An 11319-nucleotide genomic window follows, 5' to 3' on the forward strand; every position below is an offset into this window, starting at 1 on the left:
TTCATAGGATCATGTTTTTACAAAGTTTCCGTGCCTTCAATCAATTCTCAAGGTATAGCCAATAGTAGGGACGTTGCCCAGGACAAGTTACACTTGCTCTGCATTTATGAGCATTGTACTGTGCCTCCTGTAACGACATGGACTTTATAGTCATCAAAGATTTGTAGGAAATTGTACTATTTACACTATAATGTTTGAGATACAATTATTCAATTATTAAATATTACTAGTCAGAAAATATTTTCATCATAAATGCCTTATACAATATGATTTCTTGCCTGAATACCAAGAAACTGCCTTAAAATTCCAGACTATGTCAAAATTAATCCAGAGTTTTATATATAATATAGGATGGGACGGTTTTATTTGTATAATATGTTTTTGATTGCATACAATTTACAGCTTTTTAAAAATCATGTATGTCTACCCAATAAAAATGTTATGTATTTCCATCAATTTTTATGTAATTATTCATTTTCTCGATGAGAGTCTATTGTTAACTGCCAGGAATCATTACTATCTGCTCTTCTATGGACAGCAAAGTCCATTGAATATATATCATGAAATAGAATAAAAGTACTTAAAAATTTGTATCACCGAAGTTCAAGCCTGTGTGAGACAGATGGTTAAGAACAATTGGATTGTCAAACTGGCTGAGGAAAATCCTACAGGGAAAGACTCTTATGTAAATAACTATAGGCCCTGAGGAAAGCATGGAGGGAGAGCAGTGGTGCTCTTTAGAGAGGAGCAGACCAGTTTGTTGCCCAGTACAAAATGATCAGCCATAGATAATAATCCATAAGTTACATGTATATATACATATATACCCACACGTACATCTATATGTGTATATGTATATATGTGTGTGTATATATATATATAATTTATGAAATGATATATTTAGGATTATATGTATGCATACACAGGAGCACACACGCATTTATGCTGCAATCGAATGGAGAGCAGAAAGAGGCCATAAACTTGAGAAAGAATTTGGTGCTGTACATAGTAGGCTTTGGGGGAAGGAATGTAGAAGGTAGAAATGTAATTTATAGGAATCACAATGAAACCAGGAACGTTAAACATGCAGATTTACCAATTCATGGAGAAAAATGTACAAGCTGTGTCCTGCCCTGATGCTGTTCGTGGAGGTAGAAAATACCCGTTACTTGGTATCCTTGTATTATTTGTGAGTGCCAGGCCATACCAACCTTCCACAAGGAAGAGCAGAGCTCCTCATAGTTGAGGTGACGTTCGTACTACTTGAATGCCCATGGGATCTCCAAAGATTCAACAACAAGGACTAGATTTGGCTAACAGCTCATAGGATGCCCCCAAGTTATCTGCATGATGTAGGCCATGTCAGATCCTTGGTCATGAAGACAACACATGTATCTTATCTATAGTGTGTGCTTTCACAGAATATGGAACATGAACTTTGAGAAGAGGTTTGATGTAACACTACTTCCTTGTGCACATCGTATTTTGTTCCACCAGGAAACCCGTTTCCTCATTTCAGTCTACTTCAATATCCCTAAAGTAAGTGACCTAAAGTCAGAATCTAGAAGTTAGAACCAATATGAGCTCCTGAGTCAAATTGTTAGACACACAGATAAGATTACTGTGAATTAAATGCAAAAACTACTGCATATTAATAAGAAACATGTACCTTATCAGGCATATTGAGTGAAAGAAAATAAAGTGTTAGTGATTAATCTGAAAAATGGATTTTGTTGGGGTAAGAGAACTAGATATAAAGGGTGGCACACTTAAACAACAAATGTAGGGTGATGAAGAAAATGGAGCCATCAATGACGTGATGGGGCTACCAGGAGATCCCAACGGAAGGGGAGATTTTTAGTAATTGCTTCCATTTCTTTAGGGAATATGATTATGTTGTTTATCTGATCTTGATTTTAGTTTGGTAAGTTGTGCTTTTCAAGAAAACCTACCATTTCTTTCATATTTTCCAGTTTTGTGAGCTACATGTTTTAAAAGTATGATTTAATGATTGTTTGGATTTCGTTAGTGTCTGTTGTTATGTACTCATAATAATTTCTTATTTTCTTTATTTAGATGTTCTCTTTCAATCTTTTGTTTAGTTTGGAAAGGGGTTTGTCCATCTTGATGCTCTTCTCAAACCAGCTTTTTGTTTTTCATGGATTCTTTGTATTGTTCTCTCTATTTGTGCTTTACTGATTTAGGCCCTCAGTGTGATTTACTGTCATCTACTCCTCCTGGGTGTGCTTGGTTCTTTTTGTTCTCCATCATCAGGTATGCTGTTATATTGGTTGTATGACATTTTTACATATAGGTCCTTACTGCTATGAAGTTTCTTAGCACTGCTTTCTTTGTGCTCCATAAGTTTTGTATGTTGTATTTATTTTCGTTGAATTCTAGAAAGATTTAAATTTCATTATTTTTCTCTTGACCCAGTAGTCACTCATTAAAGAGTTGTTCAGTACCCATGACTTTGTAGGCTTTCTATTCTTGTGGAAATCTAGCTGTAATCCATGGGGTTCTGTTATGATTCAGGAGGATATTTCATTTTTTTCTTAACAGCTGTTGAGCTGTCCTTTATGATGAATTATGTGGTCAACTTTGGAGAAAGTTTTATTAGGTACTGGGAAGGAAGTATATTCTTTTGTGTTTGGGTGTGATGTTCAATACATGTTTATGAAGTCTATTTGGTTTGTAACATCTTTTAGCTCCACCATTTCTCTATTTAGTTTTTGTTTTGAGTACCTGTCCATTGGTGAAATTGAAGTATTGAACTTTCTACTATCAATGTGGAGGATACATGTGTGTTTTAGTCTTTAGCAATGTTTCTTTTACAAACATGAGTGCCCTTGCATTTGGGTCATGGATGTTAAGAATAGAAATGTTGTCTTCATGAGTTTTTACTTTGATGACTTTGAAGTCTCCTTCCTAATTTCTTTGGTTGATCTGGCTTGAAGTTTATTTTGTTTGACATTAGAATGTCTGTGTCAGCTTGCGTCTTAGGTTTGTTTTCTTGCAAAGTCTTTCTCCAGCTCTTTAGCCTTAGTTAATATTTGTCTTTGATGTTGAGTTGTGTTTCTTATATCCAGCAGAAGGATAGACCTTGTTTTTGTTCCATACTCTTAGCCTCGTTCATTTGATACAGAAATTTAGTTCATTAATACTGAAGAGATATTTATGACACATGGTTGTTAATTCTTGTTATTTTGCTGTTGTTGGTACAGTGTATATGTTTATGAATGTGTGTGTGTGTGTTTGTACAGTTTGTGCTTTCCTTGTTTTGGTTTTGCTGGTATAAGATTATTTATTTTCTGTGTTTTCAGTGGTGTAGCTCACCCTCTTAGAGTGAAGTTTCTTTCTAGTACTTTCTGTAGTGGACATGTAGTTAGATATATTTTTTAACAGGACTTTTTTACAGAATCTCATGTTTCCTATGGTCATTACCATCCATAGTGATGAAATGTTTTGCTGAGCATTGTAGTCTGAGCCCTGTCTTTGGTATCATAGATCTGAAGATCACTTGTCTAGATGTTTCTGGGTTTTAGAGTTGCCACTAAGAAGCTGGGTGTAATTCTAACATGCTGCCTTAATAAGTTACTTGTTCTTTTTTCCTTTTCAACTTTGAAAATTCTTCTATTTTAAAAATTAATTTATTCACATTCTATCTCAATTGTTAGCCCATCCCTTGTATCCTCACTTTCCTCCCTCACTCCAGCTTCCCCTACTCCCCTCCCTAGTGTCTGTGACTTGGGGAGGCCTCGCCCCCTGTATATGCTAATAGTGTATCAAGTCTCTTTTTGGTAATCTGCTATCCTTCATCTGAGTGCCCCCAAGCCTCCCCATCAAGGGGATGTGGTCTAAAATGGGGCACCAGAGTTCCTGTGAAAGTCAGACCTCATTCTTTTTTTGTTCTATATATTTAGTCTTTTGACTATCATGTGGCAAGGGATCATTCATTTCTGGCCAAATCTTGTTTTTATCATGTTATAATTTTTAGAAGCAACTCCTTCTTTAAGTGAAGAACATTTTCTTCTATGAATTTGTTGAAAATATTTTCTGGGCCTTTGAGCTGGGATTCCATTAACTTTCTCCTCCTCCTCCTTGTCCTCTCCTCCTCCTCTCCTCCCCCTCCTCCTTCTTTTTCTTCTTCTACTTCTTCTTCTCCTCCTCCCCGGCCTCCTCCTCTTCCTGGCACTAAATATTTTAATTTCATGACAACAAATAAGTGTCAAGTTTATTTTCTTCTTTGTTTGCTATTTAAATATAAAGCTAGGCTGCAAACAGGTACAACCAAGACATTTTCATCTCACATACATCCCCCCGTCAGATCCTCATCCAAGTCTGTCCACTGTCCAGGCTAGTAAGGGGCTTTGGGAAGACTTTCTTAGGTAGCACCATCTTATGGCTCAGGATGTGGGAGGTGGTGGGTACAAGGGGAGGTTCTTTTTTTTTAAATTTTATTTCATTAATATATTCTTATTACATCTCAATGGTTATCCCATCCCTCTTATCCTCCCGTTCCTCCCTCCCTCCCATTTTTCCCCTTACTCCCCTTCTCTATGACAGTGACTGAGGGAAAATCCTCCCCTTATATGCTCATAGGGTATCAAGTCTCTTCTTTGTAGCCTGCTATCCTTCCTCTGAGAGCAAGGGGAGGTTCTTATACCTGGCTCCTGAGCTGGACTGAAGGTGAATAATGAGAGCTATCTCTTCTCAGGGAAGAAGGAAACTACGTACTCTTGCTATCACATGTCAGAACTGAAGTATCATCCTGGTCCTCTGCCTGCTTAGCACCATTGTGTCAAAACAGGTCTTATGTTGGCAGATGTCCTAGTCTGGCAGCATCTGCAGTGGACACCAGGAGTTCTGCCTTGACAGCAAGTAGAGAACCTTCCATGCATCAGAACTGAGGTGTTTGTGTGGGGAAAGGAATTAGTAATTCTGGTCCCACGAAAAGACCTCACTTTTGATTTGAATAAGGTACCATCTCAAATCTTCTCTATACAAATCAGCCAGCCAAACCAAAAAGATAAGTGAAAACCCAGTAGAAAGACAAAAACACATTCATTTCACTTCCTTCAAAACCTATATACATACAAGTTGTTTTCTGTGGTTTTTTTCTTTTTTTTTTTTTTTTTTTTTTTTTTTTTTTTTTTTTTTTTTTTTTTGGTTTTTCGAGACAAGGTCTCTCTGTGTAGCCTTGACTGTCCTGGACTCACTTTGTAGACCAGGCTGGCCTCGAACTCACAGCGATCCACGTGCCTCTGCCTCCCAAGTGCTGGGATTAAAGGCGTGCGCCACCACGCCCGGCTCGGTTTTTTTCTTAATGAATTAAAAAATGTTTTGTTTTTAACATATTTTAATTTTCTAAAATAATTTCAGTGCTTACATTTTTATAAAGAATTGGTGCAATTTCATGAGACCTGTCCTGCTTCGTCAGGACAACAGTGCTTTTCCCGGCTCGCCTGTGGTCCGACTGCCACCCTGATGATTCGAGGTATCTGGAAATGCCATAAGCCTGTGGAGAAGGTGTGTTCCCAGCCGGGCCTCCGAGCTCCATGCTCAGTAAACTTTGGAGAAAGCAGAGGGGAAGACTAGCTTACTGCAAAATTTGTTAAAAATATTCATACACATCAATGTGTACGCCTATCAAGACACCGAGGAGAACAAGAGATTGGAGACATCCTGTCCAGGCTGTGTGTGCAGATGGCAGGACCCTCACACTTGCCTGTCCTTGTATGTGGAGTGTGGGGGAGTCCTGGCTTTCATCTTGGGCAGAGCCCAGCTTCCTAGTTCAGGATCAGCTTCATTCTCTAAAACCTGTTCTGACTCTTAGACTGTACAGGAAGCACAAATGGTCAACCTGTTTGCAAGAGGGAGGAAAAGAAGTAGAATATAAAAGTGGTGGTCCTATAAGACTATCTGTGAAGTCCACCTTGGAGACCTTTACCAGATATTTATTTATTTATTTTATTCACTTAAATTTTTAAAATTAATTTACTCATATTACATCTCAATGGTTTTCCCATCCCTTGTATTCTCCCATTCTTCCCTCCCTCCCATTTTCCCCTTATTCCCCTCCCCTATGACTGTTCCTGAGGGGGATTTCCTCCCCCTGTATATGTTCATAGGGTATCAAGTCTCTTCTTGGTAACCTGCTGTCCTTCCTCTGAGTGCCACCAGGTCTCCCCATCAAGGGATTGCAGTTAAATATGAGGCACCACAGTATATGTGAAAGTCATACCCTACTCTCCATTCAACTGTGAAGAATGTCTTGCCCATTGGCTAGATCTCGGTATGGGTTTGAAGTTCATGGCCGTTATTGTCCTTGGCTGGTGCCATAGTTTGAGGAGGACCCCTGGGCCCAAATCTGCCTATCATAATGTTCTTCTTGTAGGTTTCTAGGACTCTCTGGATCCTTCTACCTCGCCATTCTCCCATGCTTCTCTTATCTAGAGTCCCAGTAGGATGTCCTTCCCTCTGTCCCAGTTTCCTCGTAAGTGAAGACTTTCATGGGACATGCCCTTTGGGCTAGTATGCAGTTATAAGTGATTATATACCTTTTGACTCTTTCTGCTTCTGGGTTAACTCATTATGATCATTTCTAGTTCAGTCCATTTGTCCACAAATTTTGGGAATTCCTTGTTTTTAATAGCTGAGTAGTATTCCATAGTGTAAATGTACCACAGTTTCTTTATCCATTCTTCTACTGAGGGACACTTAGGCTGTTTCCATGTTCTGGCTATTCTGAATAAGGCAGTTAAGAACATGGTTGAGCATATGTCCCTGTTGGGGGTAGTGCATCTTCTGGGTATATTCCAAGGACTGGAATAGCTGGGTCTTGAGGAAGCCCTATTCCCATTTTTCTGAGAAAGTGCCCAGTTAGAGGAAAAAGTGGGGAAGAGTCTGGAACACATAGGCACAGGAGACAACTTCCTGAACAGAACACCAACAGCCCAGGCCTTAACGTCAACAAATAATAAATGGGACCTCATGAGGCTGAGAACCTTCTGTAAGGCAGGAGACACTGTTAAGAGAACAAAGCGACAGCCTACAGACTGGGAAAAGATCTTCACCTATCCTCCATCTGACAAAGGTCTATTATCCAAAATATATAAAGAGCTCAAGAAATTAAACACCACCAAACCAAATAACCCAATTGAGAAATGGAGCTCAGAACTAAACAGAGAATTCTCAGCAGAGGAATATCAAATGGCTGAGGAACACTTAAAAAAATGCTCGACCTCCTTAGTCATCAGAGAAATGCAAATCAAAACGACACTGAGATTCCATCTTCCACCCATCAGAATGGCTAAGATCAGTAACTCAACTGACACCACATGCTGGCGAGGATGTGGAGAAAGAGGAACACTCCTGCATTGCTGGTGGGAATGCAAATTAGTACAACCACTTTAGAAATTATTCATGAATTTGTGTTTTTGCTTTTTATGATCTCTCTGTTAAATCCTGTGCATCATTTTTTATTGCGTTATTTATTTTCTGGATGCTCAATTTTTTTGTTCTTACATATTCTAGATACTAATACTCTCTCAGAGATATAGGAAGTAAAGAAAACTTCCCATTTTGTGGGCTGTTGCATTGATCTAGTCATGAGGTCGTTTGGCGTACACAATTTTTCAGCTCCATGAGATCCCATTTATAGTTGGTGTTGTGGTCTGCAGTGTTTGTGCTCTATTGAGACATTTGTTCCTATGGCAGCAATTTCAAGTCTAGTCATGACATTTACCTCTGTCAGATTCAGATCATTGCGTCTTGTTTTCAATGTAAAGTTTTGTTGAGTCACAGATATTGATCTATGTTTCTTCTTCTAGATGCAGGTGTCCTGTTTACAAAGAGCTATTTGCTGAAAATGTCTTCTCTATAGTGTCTATTTAGGCTTTTATTGCAAATATTTCTCCATAGATGTGCAGACTCTTGTGTAGGTCTTCAATTCTTTTCCAGTGGTCAGTGAATCAGTTTTAATTGCCAATATGAAGGTATTTAAAAGTACTTATAAAAATTATTACTATAGATCTTGTAGTGCAATTTGAAATTTGGCATGGTGATACTTCCAGCAGCTTTAAAAAATTATTCAGAATTGTTTTGGCCATCCTTGGTGTGTGTGTGTGTGTGTGTGTGTGTGTGTGTGTGTGTGTGTGTGTGTATCTTTCTTTCTGTCTGTCTTGTCTTTGTGCGTTTCCACATAAAACTGAAATTGTCCTTTCAAATTCTGTGAAGAACTGTATTGGAAGTTAAATGGAGGTTGCAATCAATGTATAGATTGCTTTTGATGCGATATTTATTTTTAGTACATAATTTACCAATACCTGGGGATGGGAGCTTTTTGAATCCTCTGATATTTTCTTCAGTTTCTTTCTTTGGTATCTTAAATTATTATCACAAGGCTTTCCCTTGCTTGCTTAGAGTTTTCCCCTGATTTATTAATTTATTTATGTAGATATTGTTCTCGCTGTCTTCTTAGTGATATATCTAAAGATTTACCATTCTGTTCTAATCTTATTGGCTTTCTGTATATTTCGTGTATCCACACAGCTGTCTATTTCTTTGGTTTGTATAAGTTTTCTTCAATGTCTCTATTGATTATTTTGTTTATCTCATTGACTTTAAGTTTTTCTTCCTCATTTATGAGTATAATTTGAAGTTTCATTTTCTTGGTATACTACATTTCCTGATTGTTGCTCTCCTGTGATATTTAATGTTTCTCTTTCATATTTTTATTTGCTTTAAATTCTATCAATAAATGAACCAATCTATTTATTTTTCTACATATAATATATATATATACACACATAAACATACAGCACATACATGTGCGCACACACACACACACACACACACACACACACACACACACACACGTAGTTAGAGTCCCAGTATAATGCCAACTGTTTCATTTTACTTGTAAGGACTCTCTTTGAGGTTACTAGTTAAGCTATAGGGATTCAATTTTATTTGTATTTCAATTTATTTCTGCTTTAATATTTCTATGCCCTTCCTTACTGAATCTGGCTATCAAGGGTTCAGTTGTCCTTTTAATTTCTATCAGCCTTATCTTGCTTTTCTATGCTTCACTTGTGTGTATATTCTTCTTAAATACTTTTTCCTTATAATTATTGAGCTGTTTCTTTGTGTCCACTTTAAACTTCTCATATTATTTCATGATACACATAATTCTCTTAATTTGGTTTTCATCTAGTGATCTTTCACTTGCAGTTCTATGTGATTGATTGGTTTTGGGGATTGGTTTGTTTTGATATTTCATATTGTTATATTTGTAATGGTATCTGGGAATGTGGTCTTCTACTGTTCATTCTGAGTCTGACTGGATAGAACAGAATGGAGCAGATGAGAGATGTTGAAAGATTTTCCGTAAATGTGAAAATGTATTAGGAGTGGTGAGGGCAAGTGGACAGAATAAACTGGGCTGGGATACAGGGTTCACTTTTTGCTCTAAGCATGTAGCAGGGGTTGGAGGCAGACTTGGCTTCATAGAAAGATGTTAATATGGCATAAAAGGGACTATGCCATTTGAGAGTAAGCAAGAATGGGCTTCCCCAACTGTAGGGCTCCTTTAAAATGGCTTTTCAAAACCAGCATGTTTTAAAAAATTGGACACAGTGTAGATATGGAGGTTGTTTGGAGAACATGTGGACAGGGAAGGCAATGAAACTCATGGGTCTAGATTATAGATAAGGACATAAGAATTTTGAATAGATTTGCCGTCCAGGAAACAGTACAGAAGGTATTTGTGTGGTGTTGCATGTATGGGGAATCAATTAAAAAATCCTTGATTTTGGCGAAAGTACAGGCAATGTCAAAACTTTGTGTCTTATTGGATGTGAGATTGGGCCTAGATCTGGTGGCTTGTGGAGAAGGCTTCTATGGGGAGACTGAGAGACTCACTAGGCTAGTCTATGGAGGAGTAAGTGGAAAGTCTAGTCTTGCTTAGAAGTAGTGCAGGAGGGGTCTGTGAGTGGTGCAGGTGGCTAAGCACTATGGCACAAGCTTTTTTTTTTTGTTGTCACTTTCAAAGGTTTATTGTTGTGGGAGGGAAACAAATGAGAAATACAGAAATGTTTTTATCTCAAACTACCTTTTGTGAGTCTTTTTTAAATACATTTTTATTAATTTATACATTTTACATCTCAGTTGTTAGCCCATCCATGTATCCTCCCATTCCTCCCTTCCTCCCACTTCCCCCCTACTCTCCTCCCCTCCCCTAAGTCTGTGTCTGAGGGGGACATCCTCCCCCTGAATATGCTCATACGGTATCAAGTCTCTCCTTGGTGACCTATTATCTTTCCTCTGAGTGCCACCAGGTATCTCCGTCCAAGGGACATGTTCAAATATGCTCAACTGACACCTCATGCTGGCGAGGGTGTGGAGAAAGAGGAACACTCCTGCATTGCTGGTGGGAATGCAAACTAGTACAACCACTTTGGAAAGCTATCTGGTGCTTTCTCAGAAAAATGGGAATAGGGCTTCCTCAAGACCCAGCTATTCCACTCCTTGGAATATACCCAGAGATGTACTACTACACAATAGGGACATATGCTCAACCATGTTCATAGCTGCCTTATTCATAATAGCCAGAACTTGGAAACAACCTACGTGTCCCTCAATAAAAGAATGGATAAAGAAACTGTGGTACATTTACACTATGGAATACTACTCAGCTATTAAAAACAAGGAATTTCCAAAATTTGTGGACAAATGGATTGAACTAGAAATTGTCATAATGAGTGAGTTCACACAGAAGCAAAAAGAGCTAAATGGTATATACTCACTTATATCGAGACACTAGTCCAAGGTGTACATCCCCATGAAAAACTGTACCTACCAGAATAGTGGGTAAGAGGAGAGGACATCCTATTGAGACTTTAGGTGTGAGAAGCCTGGGAGAAAGAGGAAATGGAAGGATCCAGTGGGTCCTGGAAAACTACAGGCGAGTCTGGGCCCTGGGGCCCTCCGCAAACTGTGGCAACAGCCAAGGAAAAAATAGGCAGTAAAAACCTTGAACCCCTACCCGGACTAGCCGATGGACATTCTCCACAGATCTAACTTTCACACAAACTCTGGCACAAGCTTTTTATTTGAAAATCTGTGATGAATATTTAAAGCTATGTTCATTTTTATCGGCTTATTCACTATGACTCTTCTTAGATCTGTAACTAACGTTACATTGATTCCCCAGCAATGGGTTTCGTTACAGTATTCTCAAGGATATTGGAGTTAATCATCCCTGTCTTTTTTCTCTACTATAGGATTCTCTTCAGTGCCTAATGTAAAAAGTCTTGT

The 11319-nt window shown here is 38.3% G+C and overlaps 1 long non-coding RNA gene across 1 annotated transcript in view; it reads right to left on the bottom strand.

Annotated features, from left to right (window-relative positions):
* The window catches only part of LOC311606056, a 169220-nt gene extending 163911 nt beyond the window's left edge, over nucleotides 1-5309 (bottom strand). The window contains exon 1 of the long non-coding RNA XR_014782177.1: nucleotides 5216-5309. This is a non-coding gene — a long non-coding RNA (uncharacterized lncRNA). The remainder of the gene's footprint in view (nucleotides 1-5215) is intronic.
* Nucleotides 5310-11319: the final 6010 nt, after the last annotated feature.

This window comes from Acomys minous, assembly GCF_964271855.1.
Source record: "Acomys minous genome assembly, chromosome: 9".
NCBI classification, from domain to species: Eukaryota; Metazoa; Chordata; class Mammalia; order Rodentia; family Muridae; genus Acomys; species Acomys minous.